Here is a 22,671-nt window from a genome sequence, read left to right on the forward strand (position 1 = left end):
TCCTTGAGCACCCCAACACACCCACTCCCCCTCCCACCTCCCCCCTGAACACCCCAACACACCCACTCCCCCCTCCCCCCTGGAATCCCTACGAAGGTGTGAGTGAGTCTGTGCAGCAGTGTGTGATGCAGTAATTTTCCACTGTCCAGCCACTAATGACAGTCCCCTCCCCTGGCCCCCAGGGCACCCCTGCCCGTGCTGCGCAGGTTCCTCCCTGATCGTCGGATATGGGGCTGCTGCTCTGCGCTGAGCTGGTTGACGAGGAGGTTCCTGCATGCACATTTGGACGCATGTCCCGAATGGTCTGCACCAGTTCTGAGATTACGTGCCGCACAGCGGCGAGTTCTGTGCAGATGTCCTTTGTGGAGGACTCAATGGCAGCCGTGACTCTGTCTGCACATCTCTTCATTGCATCCTTTGCCCCCCCCACACTCTGCAACATGCTCATTGAGGAGCGAGGATAGTTGCTGCTGCCGGGTGACTATCTCATCCAGGGTCTGTTCATTCCTCTGGCTCATGACTGATGGCATTGGCATACCCATTGGGCTGCTCACCTCCGGCAGCGGGGATGGGGTGGCTGGCCAATCCTCGTCCCCTAACTGCACCTGTGTGGCATCCGCATGCAGGCTGCTTGGGGATATGTAGGGGGAATGTAGGTGGGCAGTGGGGCTTGCATCCTCAATCTCCTCAATGATCCCAACTTCACTATCGGAGGAGGCTGCAATGGCTGCGATTTCGGCAAGAGTGCTGCTTGCAGCAGAGCCTGTCCCTTCGGTGGGCACGATTTGTGTAATGTGCGCTGCTGCTGCTGATTCTGTGGTGACAGTTGTGGTGGCTGTCAGTGCCCTGTCCTCTTTCCCTGGCAGGGATTGTGGCTGCTGTGGTGTTTTCATCGGGACGGCAGAGGTGGAGGCTTGCGGTCTTGGCACAGTTGTCCTGGCCCTCTTGGTGGCTGTGGAGGCAGTGGTGTCCTCATCCTGGAGGTCTGAATCAGAGCCTGTGGTGGAGCAAAGGAGGGATAGTGTTATTAATGGGTCAGCGGACATTGGGCCTGCATTGTGACGAATGGCATCTTATCAGTTAGTACATGCAGCACATTTGAAGCAGGGGCATACAGGTTGTCTGCCTTTTGTGTGGAAGTAGCATGGAGGTATGTGGGTGCCGGCAGTTAGGGTGTGCATGCTGCATGTGTACAGGGTGGAGATCGGATGTGTCTGTGGGCAGTCTCCTGCTGCTGTGTTGCATTTGCACTATGGGGCAACATTGTACTTCACATGATTGGACTTTGGTGAATTTTGCATGGCTTGATTTGAGCCACCTACCTGCATCTCCTGATGTCGGGACTCCTCTCTCCATCCTTCCTACTCCTTCTATGCTCTCCATTCCGATAGTGGAGGCACAGATTTCCTCCCATGCTTGCAATTTGATGGATGATTCAGATCCTCCCCCGGTTGCCGTGGCCAGGTTCCTGTTCGCCGAGAGGATGCTCCTGACGCGGAGCCTCAGGTCGTCCCACCGCTTTCTACACTGCTGTGCGTTGCGGGGTACGGTTCCCACCGCACTGACCCGCTCTGCCACAAGGGCCCATATGGCCTTCTTCTTGGCAATTGCCAGCCTGGTCATTTGCGTGGAGAAGACCACCGCAGCATTGTCCTGGAGGGTCTCCGCAAGCATGGTGAGTTCCTCACGAGAGAAGCGGTCCTGGCGCTGCCAATCGCAGGCTTTTTTGACAGCTTTTGGCATTTTCAAGTTGGTAAATGGGTGGGTAATGGGTTATGACAGGTCTCAGGGTCGGATGTGGAGTGGTTGGGGAGGATGGCAATGGATTGTGTTTTTAAAGATGGCCGCCGTGCTCTTTCCCGTTCCGCCGCGATGACGCTACTTCCGGTTCTGCTTATTTACGGTCACCGCTAATTACAGTCACCTCTAATTACGGTGACCGCTAATTGCAGTGACCGATATGATGGGTGGCGAAAGTGCACCTTGCATGGCGTACGATGCCGGTAGGGGCCGTTTTAGGGTCATTTACGGCATTGCGTACTTTACATTACCGCCATGGCGTAATGCTTGTGCGCGATGGGTCGGAATGTGCCGCACTTTACGACTTGGGGCCAGGGCGTAAACGTAAAAAATTACGCCATGGCGGTAATGTGCGATACTTACCGCCTGTGTCGTAATGAGGGCCAACACTTTCAAACAAAAAATAGATGGGGATTGGAGTATTTATAAAAGTGGGGAGTTGCGGATGGTCACCCCCGCCTTTTAGGAAGAAAATAAAGTTGTTTTACATTGAAGGATTTTTGACCTTGCAGTAAAAAATGCATCTGTAGAGGAGCAGGTGGACATGTCAGCCATAGCTCCCACCCCCTCACTTCCATCATATTGGAAAGCAGGAGAAGAGCCCTTAGTGGGACACCAGGTATTGTCCCAATACCGCACAGAGTGTAAGAGACGATATGCACTCAGACAAGTACATCGAATGTACCCTCACACTCAGAGGGTGGAAGGATGTCTGCACACACCATCGGACATCAAAGAGCTATAAGTGAAATCTGACGCGAGCAGAGTGACGTCATAAAGGACAGGCATGAAGACACACTGAAACGATATGAAAATACTTAAAGGATGAAGATGTAACTGAAAGATAAGTGAAACCTGTAAATAAAGACGAAAACATCATATGCGCCAAAGAAAAACGTGAGGAGAAATGAAGTGAATGTACATACGCAGAAATGTAAGGCAGCTGAGACATAAAGAAGCTTGATGCAGAAGAAAACATAACGTGGCTAAGGTGGCCATGATGGAAAGATAGACGTCAGACTTGGGCTGAAACTAATTAAACTATCTCAGAGACAGACCAGAGCTGCAGTGTCCGGGGATGCTGGAAACAGCTTTGTGTAAGGACTAAAGAGGAGTCTATTGGCCTGGGATCAAGAATGTCACATCAGGGAATAATTGCAAGGCACAAAGGGAGGATAAGCCATTTACGTAAGACATATTTCTCTTAGATTAAGCAAAGAAAAAAACATCTGCAAGAGCAAACTATCGGACAATCAAAAATGCGAAAAGCCTATGCAAGGTGGAGTGACCCAAGTCGCCAGAGGCCAAGAGGAGAAATGGCACCCACCTCAATTGAATCAAATAGCAGTAAATAAAAGGACAAAATGGACAAAATCATGGTCTCCCCACACTTGAATCAGAAGTCAAAAACAAGGGCTATTCATTAAGCTCTAGACAAAGATATGGTGTGCCTACACTCCCTTGAAAGTGCCAGAACATAGAACAGGCTGCAAGGTCAACTATAATGAAGAAGCCTTTACTTGGGGCCTGACCAATGAGAGGTTATGAACTAATTGGACAAGTGGGCAGTATTCTGATGTTGCTCTTTGCACCTGAGTTTTGTTTTGCTTACGTGCTGTTAACAAACTGAAAGTCCAAGGTTGGGAGGGAATGCCAATCATTTAGAGGGTCTATGCAGCAACATGCCATACAATGTTGCACAGGCCAATCCACTGCTGTTATTCTGCTCTAATCCATGTTATACGTACTTAAAGGTGGTTCAAGGGGTGCCTAGTAGATAAGGAGCATCCAGTGATATTACTAATACTTATAATATATATAGGTACAGATGTTCCCTTAACCAATCCCTCCATTCAATAGGTTTTATGATTTGCCATGTAGGATGATCTCATAGCTGATGTACATTGAGGTATACAACCCTTGTGTAATCAAAATTGAAGTGTGAGTGTGTGGACTACAGCTTGTTGTTTGCCAGATTACCCTCCCTTATTTTAAGCTGATAATAAAGCAGTACTTTGCCATATTATTTGAGTCTTTTCGGTTACTTGGGTCTGAGATCCTTATTGGTAATTCCATCTAGCACATGAGAAGTTTCAAGGTGCTAGAGAACATTTTGGTTGCGGTGCGGATGGTTTTGGTCCACTCGACCTGGGCCTAGATCTAGACTCTCAGACTATCGACTACTTTCGCCATTAGCCAGAAGACCATGGAGCTTCCTGTGGAGAATGATGCATGACAAAACACATGTAAGAAGACACAGTTGGCAGGTCCCTCCTTGACGAAATTCCTGTTTGGTCCCCGGAGGGGCCCTGCTGACTGAAGGTGAACTGGTCAAATGGGGAAGAGTCAATGCAGAGAGACTCAAGCTGAGTCAGGGATATAAGTAGAGCATTGAAAGTGGCAAATATAGGGGGGGGGGAGAAAAAGAGGATCCAAAATGGAACCCTCCCATCCCCTGCACACCTTTAAATTGTGTCGATATGATGCCTAAACATTGATTCAAAACAACTTGTACATGGTTCAAAGTAAGAATTTAGAATTTGAAAGCACGTGTGGCTCTTTCTAATAATACAATCAGATGTATGTATATTACAAGTGTTGTATATTCCAAACGCAAATAGTAGAGAAGATTGAATTCATTGTAGATGGCTGACGCGTTTCGAGATACCAATTCTCTTCTTCTTGAGCCATAAATCATACATACGAACTAAAATGTAAAGAATACAAGGGAATATAATCAGGGTTGTAAAGCTCTCAAGTCAAGACCGCAGTCTGCATCTAGTGCACATTTACTCATTTATCATGGACTGTAAGTCACCATTTGTATAATGTAGCATAGCCCCAAGGCAACAACCAGTTTCTGTGTCAACATTTCTAATAGTATATGGTGATTATCCAAAGCCATAAACAACCAAATCTACGCATAGCCGCCATGATCCATTTAGATGGAAAGAAAAAAATGGAGTTGTCCTTGTAGAGTTAGAAAATGCCCTATGGGCTAGATATAAGCTCACCATCAATGGGAGGATCCTTAGTCCTATTGCGTTTAATGATTTAAAAGGGTAGTGAGGGTTCAATCAGTCACGGGAGACTCCATCGGACATCAATTATACGGGAGCCCCAGGTCCTACAATAAGTGGTGTAGGGAATTAATGATATTTAAAGTAGCACAGAGCAGCAGCTTATTCATTGTGGACAAAACAGATCGTTAATGATGTGCAAAGAATGGTCACAGGGCTGTAACATAATCGGCACAGATTCCGAGCGGTAAAGAAAGAAAGGGAGGTACTCACCCTGGCAAGGTGAGTACGTGTGCTTTTCGCCAGTTGCCAGTGGAGTCCGGTAACTTGCATCCAAAGGACAATGTGGAAGCACTAGGTAGTGCTGAAGGATACACGGTCTGTGAATATAAGAAATAGCACAGAGGAGCTACGGATAAGTAAAGGAAAGTCTTAAAGTGGAATACGAAGCCGGCACAATGCCATGTGTGGATGCAGGAACTTACTAGTGTAAACACGATATGCGATCGTGTATTGGAATCTTCGTCCGTCGTGGAGCCGATCTCAGAAGTGGCACACTAACAAGCCGGGAGTAGATAGAAACTGTTGCTAAGCAGGGGATGCTCCGTCTGAAATGAAGGACCCTCCTGTACGCGTAAGACTGTGTATGTAGTTTGTGATATGTAGAGGTGGAAAACGGACTCATGTTTTAATACATAGTTTGAAGAGAGTTCCTAAGTGTCTGTCCTTGATGGCAGCCATATTTGAATGTACTTGTAAGGGATAAGGTAATGCAAGCTGATATGACTCGAAGCTCTAAGCAGTGTAAAAGAAAAAGGAAAATGTCAAAATGGCAAAAGGAACTATAAATGCAGGTTTATGCGAGTTACAGTTGGTTGGCTTTGGATTTACAAATTGCACAATAAAGATTATTTTTTATTTTTTGTTTTTTGAACAGATGAGAGCACTGTGGGTAAACCATAACAAGGTCTGCTGTATAATATAGGGGGAGGGGCTGTATTGTAAATATATGTATATAGTAACTGGATTTTTTGGGATTAGAACGTAAAGAAATAGATACCTCGATTCCTGGCCCCAAGAGTGGTGCATTGGTACGCACTAAAACTCCAAGTAGCGGTATTATGTAGGGATTCTGAGGCAAGGCCAAAAAGAAGAGCACGTATCAAACTCCAAAATGGGCTCAAAAGTGAGATGAGATACATTTACTAGAGATAGGAAAGGAAGTGCACATGTCTATGGGGTTATACAAACTTTTATTGTGTTTAGATTAGGAGATATACAACTATAGTAAAAAATTAGGGTAATCATCAGCTTTTTAAATCAAGAGATTGACACCAATCAGGAGGATAAAATCAAAGGAGAATAATAAATAAATAAAGAAGAGGTTCTTAAGCTGTCAATGATATAAAAACGAGACATCAAGAATTGATAGAAGTTGTAAACTAAGGGATACAAAGAACATCATTGCATAGATTTTTTTAAATTGCTTACTAATTTGGTTTATTTGTAGTGGGTGGCAATTGATGGGGCCTGCTCAAATTAATCAGTGTGGGATACTTGATAAAATAAATAAAAGTATGAAAGATCTGGTAAGTAATTGACTTCTCACCATGGGGGACATTCCTCTTCTACACCTATGCAGGACACTACAGAGATATATACCCAAGATAAGGCAGTATCACGCAGATTGGGCGAGAGACACGAAGAATAAAAGACTAATTCTGTGGCCTCAAGAAGGTTCGTTATCAGAAACAGTATTGTGACACATGACATATTTGCATGCTACATACAAGGGGAAGAAGTTACAGACAAGGTCGGCCATTTTAGAGTTATGGAAGATGTACCAGAGTGAGAAAGAAGATCCACCTGAGAAGGAGTGGATGCTTAATCAGCATAAAGGGGAAGTAACAAATTCGGCTCCTCTTTCCCCTTCTGAGAACAAGAGCGCAGACACTGAGAAGCTGGGATTTTGTCCTTTAAAGGAGTTGAAAGCAGCAGCAGGTATGTTAATCCGACATACAAGCCCCATGCTTATAAGAGTGAGGACAATATGGAAGAGAGCAAAATTAGAGAACTCAAATATATGTCAACACGCGATGAAAGTAAACAGCGTGATGAAAGAAAGGACAGACAGAGATAGAGGAAGAAGGAAAGAAACAAAGAGAAGTGAAGGTCAAGGGAGTGATGATAGTACCGAATTATGAATGGGAGGAGCTATTACTCAAACTAGATGACAAGGGGACTGATGTGGTTAGAGAAAGAGAAGAAGGAGAACAAGAGCAAGCACACACGGAAGAGAAGGAAAAAGAGATGATGCAAAAGGGAGATCAAAGAAGGTATGAGGCAAGGAAAGGAAATCTGAGACTAGAATAGAAGAAACAAGAGAAGACACAAGAGGAGATAGAAACACCGAGATTGAAAGTACGTAGGTTGCAAAGAAGGCAAGAGGAAGAAGAGATGAACAAAAGTAGGGCACTAAAGGTCTGGGCTGACGAGCAGGAAGCAGAAAACATAAAACATAGGGAAAAGGATTGGGGATGTATATAGTTAAATAAGGGATAAAGACGGGTGTAAAACTAAAGAGAATGTCAAAGGGTCTTTATCAAGGGAAACACAAGGAAGGTCAGATGATGTACTAACAGACAGACATAAACACTGTCTTTAAGCAGACTAGATCTTAATTATGTGGAAATGGACGAATGTCACACAAGTTGGGGCATAACAATGTCAGAAGAAGAAAGAGATGAAAATGAGAAAGCGCTAAGAGAGGGTGCACATGGTTTTTCAAAAGACTCAAGTGTAGAAAAATGGGTAAAATAGTCAGAGTTAGAGGACCCTAAAGAAAAAACACCAGAACCAACATCATAGACTGAGCGACCACAAGAACGGTCGCACAGTGCAGGGGGTGTATCCATGTCTTATCTAAGTAGATTAAGGTCACTGCCAGGATGGTGACAAATGGGCGAACCCAGTCTTACCTGGAAAACAAGAAGTGTAGGTGAATATGATTATGGATCAGGATTTACACCATTCCCATTGTTAGAGAAAGGGAGAGGATGATTACATATATACTGTGGCCCCAAAAGGACAAGGATAATTTGAAATGTAAATGACCTGGTTTGACTTCAGGTGCAGGACAATGGATTCAGGAGTTAGAGAGAATGACATCAGGAATGAGGAAAGCAATAGGTGACATAAAAGGTCTACTTGGAGCCATTCTAAGGGAGAGAGCTGAAGACATTTGGAAAATAGCAGGGTATGCAGGTGTGACTGCAGCAAACATGACACATGATGTAGCACCATTTAATAATTGCAGAGCAGATGTATGGCAGGTGCTCAGAGTGCAATATCCTGATACATTAGACATGGGTGCAATTATGACTTGGAAAATTGGTGAGGATGAAGACTCTGTTGCCTTTCTTCAAGATATTCAAGAGCGATGGCTTCTAGAGATCAGAGAACCATGGGATAAAACAGTGGCATAATTTTAACACATTTTAAGTTAGGGACTGCCCAACCCAGTGCAACGACAGATGAAGAAAACGGTAGGGATGGAAGCAAAGCCATGGCCATAAATACAGTTGACTATTGTACATCACTGTCTATTGTTACAGGAGAAAAATAAGATTAAAGCTGAGATTAGAAAGCAAGAGGAAGCAAAGTTAGTCCAGACAGAATTGTCAAAACTATCCATAGAGGGAGCGGTATTGATGAGTGGTGAAGGTGTGACGACACAAGAGATACGACCAGTGCAGCAATGCAATGTAGTGTGCACTATGAATCAGTGTGGGTCAATGTTTGTCCAAGTGAGAGATGGAAAAGACCTATAGGAGGATGAGATGGATTTCATAACCCTCAGGGAGGATGAGTATTTAATGGCAGACAGCTGCAACAATGTTGGAATTGTGGGAGGATGAGACATATAGCCAGAACATGTAGAAGTAGAGGGGGTATGCAGCAAAATTGTCAAACTCCAATTGGGGGGATAGGCTATATTCCACAATACAATACAGAACCGTAGGAGTATTATGCCCAAGATCACACACAGAATCAGACATGTGTGACCACAGCAAACACAGCAAGCTCCATTACATATGCAACTGCCAGAAGGGCAACCACAGCAAGTGTCTATGCAAATACAACAGATAGAAATGCAGCAAGCACAGAGACAACAGACCAAGGTACCACAATGGAATACAAGTGCAGTAGACCAGCAAGCACCCACACCTAGTATTGGGAGTGTGGCCATGGTAAAAGTAAACCCTTTCATGGGTACAGGGATGAATTTATATCCCACAGAGCGACCTGATGTGTTCAGTACTATCATTGACACCGGAACCCCAAGAGGATCCAAAGGTCAAGGTAACGATAGGAGGCAAGACATTTTCATTTCTTGTAGACACTGGAGCAACCTGTTCCTGTGTCTGTGAGGGAAAAATACCCAATTTCAGGCATTGCCATGAATGCTCCAGGATTCTCTGGGGCAATGAGTTAAGTTCCTTTTTACAGACGAATTTCCAATCTTTAATTCTCGGAAGACACCAGCGATGATACTAGGGCGTGACTTGATGGCAAAATGTAACATGACGATAACTTTTCCTGATGAAGTAATAGTGTGCTCCACTCCGGAGATGCATCATATGAATGTGAGAGAGTTTCTATTGGCCTTTACAGGCCAGAAGGCATTAAGAGGAGTCCCTTTAGATCCAGAAGTATTTTTTTTATGGAGTGACTGTTTTATTAACATGGTTACCTAGTTTGGTAGGTACAATGTTGAGAATACCTGAGGAGTTTTTGTTTAGACCAGAAATACCTATGGATGATCAAGAAGGACAGGTTATCCCCTTAGAGTAAGAAGCAGCAGTGGTTGGAGAAGTAGGGGTTGTTGTCCATGGGACAGATAATGAGGGAAAAGCATGGAGAGCAGCGGTAGCGAAATACCACAGTGAATGGCAATGGATAAAAAGAAAGTGTCATTTTTCCAGGAAGATTTAGAGAAAGTGCCAAATATTTTATGGACTTCCTGTCCATATGATGTGGGTCTATTGAAAGGAGTGAGAGCAGTTCAAATTAAGCTTAAACCAGGAGCAATTTTGCAACAAGCAAAGCAATATACTGTGTCCAGAGAAGCGGATGAGGGTATATTTGGGACTATTTCTGCTTTAATGAAGCAGGGAATATTGGTGCCATCTGAGCCCCCATCTAACATGGCTGTGTACCCAGTGAAGAAATCAACTGGGGGATCGTGGAGATTTATTCAGGATCTCCATCCCCTGAGCAATATTGTTGTAGCATGCAACAATATTATGTAACATCCATTCTAAGGCCAAATATTTTACAGCTATAGATTTAAAAAACACATTCTTTTCAATTCCCCTTCATAAGGACTCACAATATTTGACTTCATTTTCATATAGAAATATTCACCTGAAACATACTCTTTTTTCTCAGGGGTACTGTGAGTACCTCTCAATCTTTAACAGGGTCCTCCAGATGGACCTAGGTAAAGTACAGCTTGAAAGTGCCATAATTAAATGCATAGGTGACAGATTAGTGTGCAGTGAAACAGAAGGAAAATGCATTGCAGACTCATTCTGACTCATGACCTTACTAGCAGAGAAAAGATACAAATTAAAGACAAATTACAATATTGTCAGCAAGAGGTCCTGTATATAGGACAGTTAATCTCCCAAAATGGGACAAAAGTGATACCCAAAAGAGCAGAAGCAATTATGAAGACTTCAGAACTTAAAAATGTGAGGGAACTGCAACAATATTTAGGCCTATGTAACTATTGCAGGGCCTTGATTTTCGTTTACAGCACATATATATATTCAACCACTTTTTAAATGACATAATGAAGCGCAAGTAGACAAAAGTAAGATAACATGCACAGATGAAATGACCCAAGGATTTGAAGAATTAAAAAAGGTAACCAGAACAGCCACTGTGCTAGGAATTCCAGACAATCATGAAGACTTTTACCTATTTTCTCATTCAAATGGAGAAGTTATGACAGCAGTTCTCACACAGAAAACATCATTAGGACATGGACACAAACTTTAGAGGGATTCTAGACCCAGTTATAGAAAAGGCATTACCCTTGCGAACAAGCTTTAGCTGCTGCTACATTTGCTATTGAAAAAGTTTCAAGTATTACAATGGGGTGTTCAGTAACATTATTTGTTGAGCATGCATTATTTGTTATTCTAGAGAAACCCCAAAGTACATTGACTACATGAAGCGAATCAGGATTCAAGGTCATTATTTTGAATCCTGCAGTTAAAATTGTTAGATCTAGAATAACGAACTCAGCAACATTCATAGCAGAACCAGTACGAAGGGATGACTATGTACGTGACTGCGCAACATATACTGAATTTTATGATGACATTCCCCGTGTTAGGGAAAATGCTCTTGGAGGAGGGAAATCCTCTTTATTGATGGTTCTTAGAAAATCGACCAAACGACTGACGAAAGGCATACTGCATCAGCAGTAGTGAAGGTGAACTGTGAGACTGAATTTGAAGTAGTAACGAGTGTGAGATTGCCTTCGCATTGGTCAGCACATGCTGCATAATTAGTGGTGCTTACTGCTGCACTTCAAAGATACGAGGATGAGGAAGAAACAGTGTACTCTGACTCTGCCTATGTGATGTCACCTGTACACACAGGTTTATAACGCTGAAAAAGGAGGGGCTGTCTCTGTGCAGACGGCAAACCAGTTCAACATGCGTCCCTATTGGATAAACTTCTTGAGCCACTAAGACTCCCATTGGCTATGACACTTGTGAAATACGCAGCCCACACTAAAAGAACAGACATGATTTCTCGCGGTAACAAAGCCACAGATTTACAAGCCAAAAAAGCAGAATATTTTCCCACGCATTTTTGATTTTGAAGTAGAGTGTGTTAAACAGATGTCAGGGCGGTGTATGATGGTAAAAGGGAGTTTTAACATGTTGTCTATTGTTCAGTTAATTGAGTTACCAGGTCGAGCCCTACAAGAAGAGCAAGATATATGGAGAAAGTGTGGTGTTCTTTATTCCACACTGAGGCAATATGGAGGGAGGATAGAACTGGAAACCCAGTTATGAGGGTAGCACTGGAGCAGCTTCACTACCCCACGGATACGACTCGAGACAGTCTTGCTGCGACAATTGCAGAAGAATGGTTTTCACCATTTGTATCAGAACATGTGACACAGTTTATTGGAAATTGCATTGCATGCCAGAAATGTTGCACTGGATACACTCTGCGAACAGTGAGGGGATCAATATCTGGACCCAAAGGCCCGTTTAAGCATCTACATATAGATTGCAGACATGCAACAGATATATGTACATGCTGGTTGTGATATGTCCCTTTTCTAGATGGATTGAGACCGGTCCATGTACCCACCCCGATGCTACATGCACTGACAAGTTCCTCGTGCATGAGGTATTTTGAAGATTGGGCATGTGCGAAGTCCTGTGATCTGACAATGGACCGCATTTTGTAAATGAATTATTTGAGCAGGTCACTTTTTTATTTGTATAAAGTATAAAGCAGACATTCTCTTCTGACTATCACCCACAGTCGAATGGGATTTGTGAATATTTAAACAGACTCCTTAAAGAGAGGATGCCCCAAATCAAAATTACTTTAAAGAAATTAACCCTGAATTACTGTTTCATTTTTGGCACAGGAAATTCAGGAGGCCAGATGTGGCCTGGTCTACAATACAATTTGTGAACAGTGAGTGTAGCTGGAGATCAAAAGTTTATTCTGTGGTGCTGTGGGTCTGTGGTCACATTCTAGGTTATGCTTCAAGCCTAGCAGTCGGAAAGATGAGGGATAGTGTGGTACTCTGATAAAAACAGTGCAGGGGGGTGCTTGTGTTACTTGACTGTTACCAAATGGATATGGTACGCATGTGGAATGTTTAGTGCTTTATGCCAAAGTGAGGCCACCTAACAGGACTAAGAATCAGGGAGAGAAACATTAAAAGCCAGTGTGCCACAAGATCAGCAACAAAGGGCCCCTCAGCCCTCGTACAGCCAGCTCTATAGGAGGGATATGGGGGTGACCCACAAGAACCGTCCCTATTAGGACAGCTTTCGGTATGCAGTGTCCTTGCTGAAGCTATAGTCATGAGGCTTGTGCCAGAGCAGTCATTGCCTCCTGAAACAACATTTGAGGATTCCTCTGGTGCAGTAGAGGCTGGGCCTCTCTTGGGCAGCTGCTGGGCTCTGCTGAGAATAATATACATATAAACCACCCCTTTAAAACCACTTCCCTGATCTTCATTTGCCTAGTTAGGTTAGCAGGTGGTAGGGTGAACCCAGATAGCTTTGGGAAAACGTTCTCAGATGACTGGACTGAATAACCTGCTCTTTGCACAACACTGAGCCGTCTTTAGGCTCACAATCCCAGGACTGCCTCTGGGGTTAAAGTGGAGAGAATGGGCTTGAAATAAAAGTGAATTTGCTCTAAAATAGACTCACAGGAAAGATAAATGGTGTTCTGGGTGGCTAATAACCCGGAAACTCTTATACCAAGTGTCGGGATTGCTTGTATGTCCGAATTGTGAATTGCCCATTTTTGGGTCTCCCTGAAAAATTTGAAGGCATTTCAGTTTTTTTTTCTTTGTGTTATGTTATGTTATGAAGATTTTATACTGTGCTAAATCACAGCAGAAGTCTCAGCGTGCCTACGCTTGTGTGAAGAGGGGCGTATTGTACCCGCACCAGGGTCTTCCAGAGCGCAATCTGCTGAGAAAGAGAAAAGGGGGAAGAGTGGATGAGGATGGATGATATTAATCATTCTGGCACTGCCAATCCTCGTGGTCACGAGTAGCTAAGTGAAGAATAGACTTTGTGGAAGGAGAATGTGGATGTGATAAACAGGATTGGTAGGTAGGGAGGGATGGCCTAGATGTCTGTCCTTCACTTTGCGGTGAAAATCTGACGCACCTTTTGTGCAAATGGTGGCAAGTAGGAGAACAAGTCTTTGGCTCAGCAGCGGTCTGACGTTTGATCCAGCACAGTGCCAGGAGGTCCCTGCAAACCTAGGGTTGTTGGAACTGTGCACAAAGGACAGGATTGGATAGCACTTCTACTTCCTGCCCTAAACCACAAAGCGCCTGGTTCTATGGAGAGGAAAGCTGGTAGGAAGTGTGGATACTTTAAAATAAGTCCTGGACTGGGCATCCGCAAGGTTCTTGAGACCGGATAGGAACTTTATGGGAATAGTTATAGGGTTATGCAGTGTTTATAACGAAAATAATAACAACACACTTTTTAAACGACATCTAAAAAACGAATTTTTTATTAAAAGTATGTATGGGGGTAAGGGATTCAAAAGAGTGGGGGTAGTTTGGGGAGGGTAAAAAGGCAGTATAAACAGGGCACTTGGGGGACCCCCAAATTAAAAATAAATATAAAACATTTTAAAGTATGTCATTATTTAGGGTGTGGTTGTAAAAACGTGGAACCAGTTATAGGGTGCGTGAGGCAGGACACCCTCCTGGGACGATAGTGGGTTCTTATGGGAATGAATCTGTATAATGCAGCCTTGTCTATCCTTCTCGACCGGGGCTGCAGTCGCCTTGTCCGGTGAAGCGGGGGGATCTTAGTTCTAACAGGAGTAGAGATTCTGATTACCAGTTTAATATCCAGGTCTTACTTTGGGTGTTATGGCCCTTTTGGCAAACTGAGTACCGCTCAAGTATATTATTCTTTTATTTGGGTATTTTATGGAGTGCTACCTCTAATTTTCTGGTTGCTTCAAAACACTTGTCGTCCTTTTACAGAGCAACATGAAATTCATGTGAAACAACATGAAAGAACAGGACATAACACAGCAGGACCAGCATACATGACAAAAAAACAGGATTAGGTCAGAACAAAATGATAAAAGGGAATACATAAATAAACAATTACATACAAATCGAAAAAGCAAAACTCGCTTCAAACACAAAAATGTATTTCAGTTGCAAAGTCGCAATTGGCAAGAGGGGATTAAGAAAGGAGCACACACATCTGGAGTAGGGTCAGGAACAGAGGAAGCAAAGGGGGAAGAGGAAGAGGAAGGTCCAACTGGGGCCTGGCAAGTGCAGAAGGAAGGGCCAAACTCCAGCAAAGGCCTGTGATAAGTAATCCAGGGACAGTGGGATTAAAAGGTGTGTCAGAAAGGGTGCACATATTTAGGGCTTTCCGTGTACAGAGTGGCATGTAACATTGTCTATGCATACTGTTTGACATGCACTTGCTGGAAGCAGACCCTTTTTAGTTCAGACGGACTCTCTGCCAAACATACTGCAACATTCGATCACACCCCAGAACGACTATTTAGCTTTCAGCGGGATACTCAGAAACCACCCTTTTAGTTCTGGCGCATAGGATTTGCGACATGGCTCAAAGATTAGCAAAACCACTGGTATGAGAGGTTCACTAGAAGGGAGATGGATATGAGGAATATATAGCCTGGGGCATTGTTTGCACGTAAATAGGGTGGCCATGTTGGAATGGATAGTTTCCCAATCTAACTCAGTGGGGACTTCTCTACTATGAAGCAACTAACAGACAGAGCTGGAGTCCTGCATTGGGGCATTATGCCAGGTGAACACAGGCTGTTTCAGGGACCCTGCATATCCAGCAGTGTGGAGGCTCTCCAGTGCTTAATTTGAAGGGGTGTTTGCCAGGGTGCATCCCTGGCACTTATTCCTGAGCCCAGAACGTATTGTCTCAGACACAGTTCAATTAATATTTGGTGTTTTGGTAACTAAGAAACATCTATAAAATTAGTGCAACATAACAATGATTGTGTTGTCTCATATCAAGACACAACAAGGGTTGTATTTCATGTTATGTTGATTGGAATTTGTAACTCACACATCTGCCATATGTTCATATATCCATCAACCCCAATGAGCCAGTGGGAGTTGCAGCTCTAATCCCATACATGTTGACACTGAAGGGAGCAGCCGTGAGTCATGGCAATAGTGAGAGGAATGCTATCTGTCCAGACGGATTATGGGGTCATGGCAATAGTGTGAGGAACACTACCCGTCCAGATGGGTCCTGGGGTCATGGCAATAGTGAGAGGAATGCTACCCGTCCACATGTGTCATGGGGTCATGGCAATAGTGAGAGGAACGCTACCCGTCCAGATGTGTCATGGGGTCATGGCAATAGTGAGAGGAACGCTACCCATCCAGATGGGTCATGGGGTCATGGCAATAGTGAGAGGAACACTACCCATCCAGATGGATCATGGGGTCATGCAATAGTGAGAGGAATTCTACCCGTTCAGATGGGTCATGGCAATAGTGAGAGGAACGCTACCCATCCAGATGGTTCATGGGGTCATAGCAATAGTGAGAAGAACGATACCCATCCAGATGGGTCATGGCAATAGTGAGAGGAACGCTACCCGTCCAGATGGGTCCTGGGGTCATGGCAATAGTGAGAGGAATGCTACCCGTCCAGATGGGTCATGGGGTCATGGCAATAGTGAGAGGAATGCTACCCATCCAGATGGATAATGGGGTCATGGCAATAGTGAGAGGAACGCTACCCATCCAGATGGATCATGGGGTCATGCAATAGTGAGAGGAATTCTACCCGTTCAGATGGGTCATGGCAATAGTGAGAGGAACGCTACCTGTCCAGATGGGTCCTGGGGTCATGGCAATAGTGAGAGGAACGCTACCCGTCTAGATGTGTCATGGGGTCATGGCAATAGTGAGAGGAACGCTACCCATCCAGATGGGTCATGGGGTCATGGCAATAGTGAGAGGAATGCTACCCATCCAGATGGATAATGGGGTCATGGCAATAGTGAGAGGAACGCTACCCATCCAGATGGATCATGGGGTCATGCAATAGTGAGAGGAATTCTATCCGTTCAGATGGGTCATGACAATAGTGAGAGGAACGCTACCCATCCAGATGGTTCATGGGGTCATGGCAATAGTGAGAGGAACGCTACCCGTCCAGACGGATCATGGGGTCATGGCAATAGTAAGAGGATGCTACCCATCGAGATGGATCATGGGGTCATGGCAATAGTGAGAGGAACACTACCCGTGCAGATGGGTCATGGGGTCATGGCAATAGTGAGAGAAACGAAACCCGTCCAGATGTGTTATGGGGTCATGGCAATAGTGAGAGAAAAGCTACACATCCAGATGGGCCATGGGGTCATGGCAATAGTGAGAGGAATGCTACCCGTCAGGATGGGACGTGGGGTCATGCCAATAGATGGATCATGTCAATAGAGAGAGGAACGCTACCCGTCCAGATGGGTCATGGGGTCATGGCTATAGTGAGAGGGACGTTACCCGTCCAGATGGATCATGGATTCATGGAAATAGTGAGAGGAACGCTACCCGTCCAGATGGATCATGGTGTCATGGCAATAGTAAGAGGAACGCTACCCGTCCAGATGGGTCAGGGGTCATTTCAACAGTGAGAGGAACGCTACCCATCCAGATGGGTCATGGGGTCATGCCAATAGTGAGGAACGCTACCCATCCAGATGGGTCATGGGGTCATGCCAATAGTGAGGAACGCTACCTGTCCAGATGGATCATGAGGTCATGACAATAGTGAGAGGGACGCTACCCATCCAGATGGGTCATGGATTCATGGAAATAGTGAGAGGAACGCTACCCGTCCAGATGGATCATGGTGTCATGGCTATAGTAAGAGGAACGCTACCCATCCAGATGGGTCATGGGGTCATTTCAACAGTGAGAGGAACGCTACCTGTCCAGATGGATCATGAGGTCATGACAATAGTGAGAGGAACGCTACCCGTCCAGGTGGATCATGGATTCATGGAAATAGTGAGAGGAACGCTACCCGTCTAGATGGGTCATGGGGTCATGGCAATAGTGAGAGGAACGCTACCCGTCTCGATGGGTCATGGGGTCATGGCAATAGTGAGAGGAACACTACAAGTCCAGATGGGTCATGGGGTCAAGGCAAAAGTGAGAGAAACGCTACCCATCCTGGGTCATGGGGCCATGGCAATAGTGAGAGGAACACTACCCGTCCAGATAGGTCATGGCAATAGTGAGAGGAACGCTAACCATCCAGATGGGTCATGGGGTCATGGCAATAGTGAGATGAACACGACCCGTCCAGATGGGTCATGGGGTCAAGGCAAAAGTGAGAGAAACGCTACCCATCCTGATGGGTCATGTGGTCATGGCAATAGTGAGAGGAACACTATCCGTCCATAAGGTCATGGCAATAGTGAGAGGAACGCTACCCGTCCAGATGTGTCATGGGGTCATGGCAATAGTGAGAGGAACTGTACCTGTCCAGATGGGTCCTGGGGTCATGGCAATAGTGAGAGGAATGCTACCCGTGCAGATGGATCATGGGGTCATGGCAATAGTGAGAGAAACGCTATCCATCCAGATGAGTCATGGGGTCATGGCAAAAGTGAGAGGAAAGCTACCCGTCCAGATGGGTCATGGGGTCATGGCAATAGTGAGAGGGACGCTACCCATCCAGATGGATCAAAGGGTCATTGCAATAGTGAGAGGAACCATACCCGTCCAGATGGATCATGGCGTCATGGCAAAAGTGAGAGGAACGCTACCCGTGCAGATGGGTCATGGCAATAGTGAGAAGAACGCTACACATGCAGATGGGTCATGGGGTCATGGCAATAGTGAGATAAATGCTACCCGTCCAGATAGGTCATGGCAACAGTGAGAAGAACGCTACCCATCCAGATGGGTCATGGGGTCATGGCAAAAGTGAAAGGAACCATACCCGTCCAGTTGGATCATGGGGTCATGGCAAAAGTGAGAGGAACACTACCCGTGCAGATGGGTCATGGCAATAGTGAGAGGAACGCTACACATGCAGATGGGTCATGGGGTCATGGCATAGGGAGAGAAACGCTACCCGTCCAGATGGGTCATGGCAATAGTGAGAAGAACGCTACCCATCCAAATGTGTCATGGGGTCATGGCAATAGTGAAAGGAACGCTACCCGTCCAGATGGGTCATGGGGTCATGGCAATAGTGAGAGGAACGCTACCCATACAGATGGGTCATGGGGTCATGGCAATAGTGAGAGGAACGCTACCCATCCAGATGGATAATGGGGTCATGGCAATAGTGAGAGGAACGCTACAAGTCCAGATGGGTCATGGGGTCAAGGCAAAAGTGAGAGAAACGCTACCCATCCTGGGTCATGGGGCCATGGCAATAGTGGGAGGAGCACTATCCGTCCAGATAGGTCATGGCAATAATGAGAGGAACGCTACCCGTCCAGATGGGTCATGGGGTCAGGGCAATAGTGAGAGGAACACCACCCGTCCAGATGGGTCATGGGGTCAAGGCAAAAGTGAGAGAAACGCTACCCATCCTGATGGGTCATGTGGTCATGGCAATAGTGAGAGGAACACTATCCGTCCAGATAGGTCATGGCAATAGTGAGAGGAACGCTACCCGTCCAGATGTGTCATGGGGTCATGGCAATAGTGAGAGGAACTGTACCTGTCCAGATGGGTCATGGGGTCATGGCAATAGTGAGAGAAACGCTATCCATCCAGATGAGTCATGGGGTCATGGCAATAGTGAGAGGAACACTACCCGTCCAGATGGGTCGTGGGGTGATGGCAATAGTGAGAGGGACGCTACCCATCCAGATGGATCATAGGGTCATGGCAATAGTGAGAGGAACCATACCCATCCAGATGGATCATGGGGTCATGGCAAAAGTGAGAGGAATGCTACCCGTGCAGATGGGTCATGGCAATAGTGAGAGGAACGCTACACATGCAGTTGGGTCATGAGGTCATGGCAATAGTGAAAGAAACGCTACCCGCCCAGATAGGTCATGGCAATAGTGAGAAGAACGCTACCCATCCAGATGGGTCATGGCAATTGTGAAAGGAACCATACCCGTCCAGATGGATCATGGGGTCATGGCAAAAGTGAGAGGAACGCTACCCGTCCGGATGGGTCATGGTAATAGTGAGAAGAACGCTACCCATCCAGATGGGTCATGGGGTCATGGCAATAGTGAAAGGAACGCTACCCATCTAGATGGGTCATGGGGTCATGGCAATAGTGAGAGGAACGCTACCCATCCAGATGGATAATGGGGTCATGGCAATAGTGAGAGGAACGCTACCCATGCAGATGGATCATGGGGTCATGCAATAGTGAGAGGAATTCTACCCGTTCAGATGGGTCATGGCAATAGTGAGAGGAACGCTACCCATCCAGATGGTTCATGGGGTCATGGCAATAGTAAGAGGAAAGCTACCCATCCAGACGGATCATGGGGTCATGGCAATAGTAAGAGGATGCTACCCATCGAGATGGATCATGGGGTCATGGCAATAGTGAGAGGAACGCTACCCATCCAGACGGATCATGGGGTCATGGCAATAGTAAGAGGATGCTACCCATCGAGATGGATCATGGGGTCATGGCAATAGTGAGAGGAACTGTACCTGTCCAGATGGGTCATGGGGTCATGGCAATAGTGAGAGGAACACTACCCGTGCAGATAGGTCATGGGGTCATGGCAATAGTGAGAGAAACGAAACCCGTCAAGATGTGTCATGGGGTCATGGCAATAGTGAGAGAAAAGCTACACATCCAGATGGCCATGGGGTCATGGCAATAGTGAGAGGAATGCTACCCGTCCAGATGGGACGTGGGGTCATGGCAATAGATGGATCATGTCAATAGAGAGAGGAACGCTACCCGTCCAGATGGGTCATGGGGTCATGGCAATAGTGAGGAGGACGCTACCCGTCCAGATGGGTCATAGCAATAGTGAGGGCAACGCTACCCGTCCAGGTGGGTCATGGGGTCATGGCAATAGTGAGAGGGACGCTACCCGCCCAGATGGATCATGGATTCACGGAAATAGTGAGAGGAACGCTACCCGTCCAGATGGATCATGGTGTCATGGCAATAGTAAGAGGAACGCTACCCGTCCAGATGGGTCATGGGGTCATTTCAATAGTAAGAGGAACGCTACCCATCCAGATGGATCATGGGGTCATGGCAATAGTGAGAGAAACGCTACCCATCCAGATGGATAATGGGGTCATGGCAATAGTGAGAGGAATGCTACCCATCCAGATGGATCATGGGGTTATGCAATAGTGAGAGGAATTCTACCCGCTCAGATGGGTCATGGCAATAGTGAGAGGAACGCTACCCGTCCAGATGGGCCATGGGGTCATGGCAATAGAGAGAGGAACGCTACCCGTCCAGATGGGTCATGGGTCATGGCAATAGTGAGAGGAACCATACCCGTCCAGATGGATCATGGCGTCATGGCAAAAGTGAGAGGAACGCTCCCCGTGCAGATCGGTCATGGCAATAGTGAGAAGAACGCTACACATGCAGATGGGTCATGGGGTAATGGCAATAGTGAGAGAAATGCTACCCGTTCAGATGGGTCATGGCAATAGTGAGAAGAACGCTACACATGCAGATGGGTCATGGGTCATGGCAATAGTGAGAGGGACGCTACCCGTCCATATGGGTCATGGAGTCATGGCAATAGTGAGGGGGACGCTACCCGTCCAGATGGGTCATGGCAATAGTGAGGGCAACACGACCCGCCAGGTGGGTCATGGGGTCATGGCAATAGTGAGAGGGACGCAACCCGTCCAGATGGATCATGGATTCATGGAAATAGTGAGAGGAACGCTACCCGTCCAGATGGATCATGGTGTCATGGCAATAGTAAGAGGAACGCTACCCGTCCAGATGGGTCATGGGGTCATTTCAATAGTGAGAGGAATGCTACCTGTCCAGATGGATCATGAGGTCATGACAATAGTGAGAGGAGCGCTACCCGTCCAGATGGATCATGGATTCATGGAAATAGTGAGAGGAACGCTACCCGTCTAGATGGGTCATGGGGTCATGGCAATAGTGAGAGGAACGCTACCCATCTTGATGGGTCATGGGGTCATGGCAATAGTGATAGGAACGCTACAAGTCCAGATGGGTCGTGGGGTTAAGGCAAAAGTGAGAGAAACACTACCCATCCTGGGTCATGGGGTCATGGCAATAGTGAGAGGAACACTACCCGTCCAGATAGGTCATGGCAATAGTGAGAGGAACGCTACCCGTCCAGATGGGTCATGGGGTCATGGCAATAGTGAGAGGAACACTACCCGTCCAGATGGGTCATGGGGTCAAGGCAAAAGTGAGACAAACGCTACCCATCCTGATGGGTCATGTGGTCAGGGCAATAGTGAGAGGAACACTACCCGTCCAGATAGGTCATGGCAATAGTGAGAGGAACGCTACCCGTCCAGATGTGCCATGGGGTCATGGCAATAGTGAGAGGAACTGTACCTGTCCAGATGGGTCATGGGGTCATGGCAATAGTGAGAGGAATGCTACCCATGCAGATGGATCATGGGGTCATGGCAATAGTGAGAGAAACGCTATCCATCCAGATGAGTCATGGGGTCATGGCAATAGTGAGAGGAACGCTACCCGTCCAGATGGGTCATGGGGTCATGGCAATAGTGAGAGGGACGCTACCCATCCAGATGGATCATAGGGTCATGGCAATAGTGAGAGGAACCATACCCGTCCAGATGGATCATGGGGTCATGGCAAAAGTGAGAGGAATGCTACCCGTGCAGATGGGTCATGGCAATAGTGAGAGGAACGCTACACATGCAGATGGGTCATGGGGTCATGGCAATAGTGAGAGAAACGCTACCCGTCCAGATAGGTCATGGCAATAGTGAGAAGAACGCTACCCGTCCAGATGGGTCATGGCAATAGTGAAAGGAACCATACCCGTCCAGATGGATCATGGGGTCATGGCAAAAGTGAGAGGAACGCTACCCGTG

At 46.2% G+C, this 22,671-nt stretch overlaps 1 protein-coding gene across 1 annotated transcript in view; it reads right to left on the minus strand.

The window, feature by feature from the left end:
* LOC138492751 (transmembrane protein 132D-like) overlaps positions 1–22,671 on the minus strand; it is a 4,310,707-nt gene that overhangs the window by 14,509 nt on the left and 4,273,527 nt on the right. The gene's annotated exons all lie outside the window — the stretch shown is intronic.

Source organism: Ambystoma mexicanum, chromosome 10 (assembly GCF_040938575.1).
Source record: "Ambystoma mexicanum isolate Mex_15411 chromosome 10, UKY_AmexF1_1, whole genome shotgun sequence".
NCBI lineage: Eukaryota > Metazoa > Chordata > Amphibia > Caudata > Ambystomatidae > Ambystoma > Ambystoma mexicanum.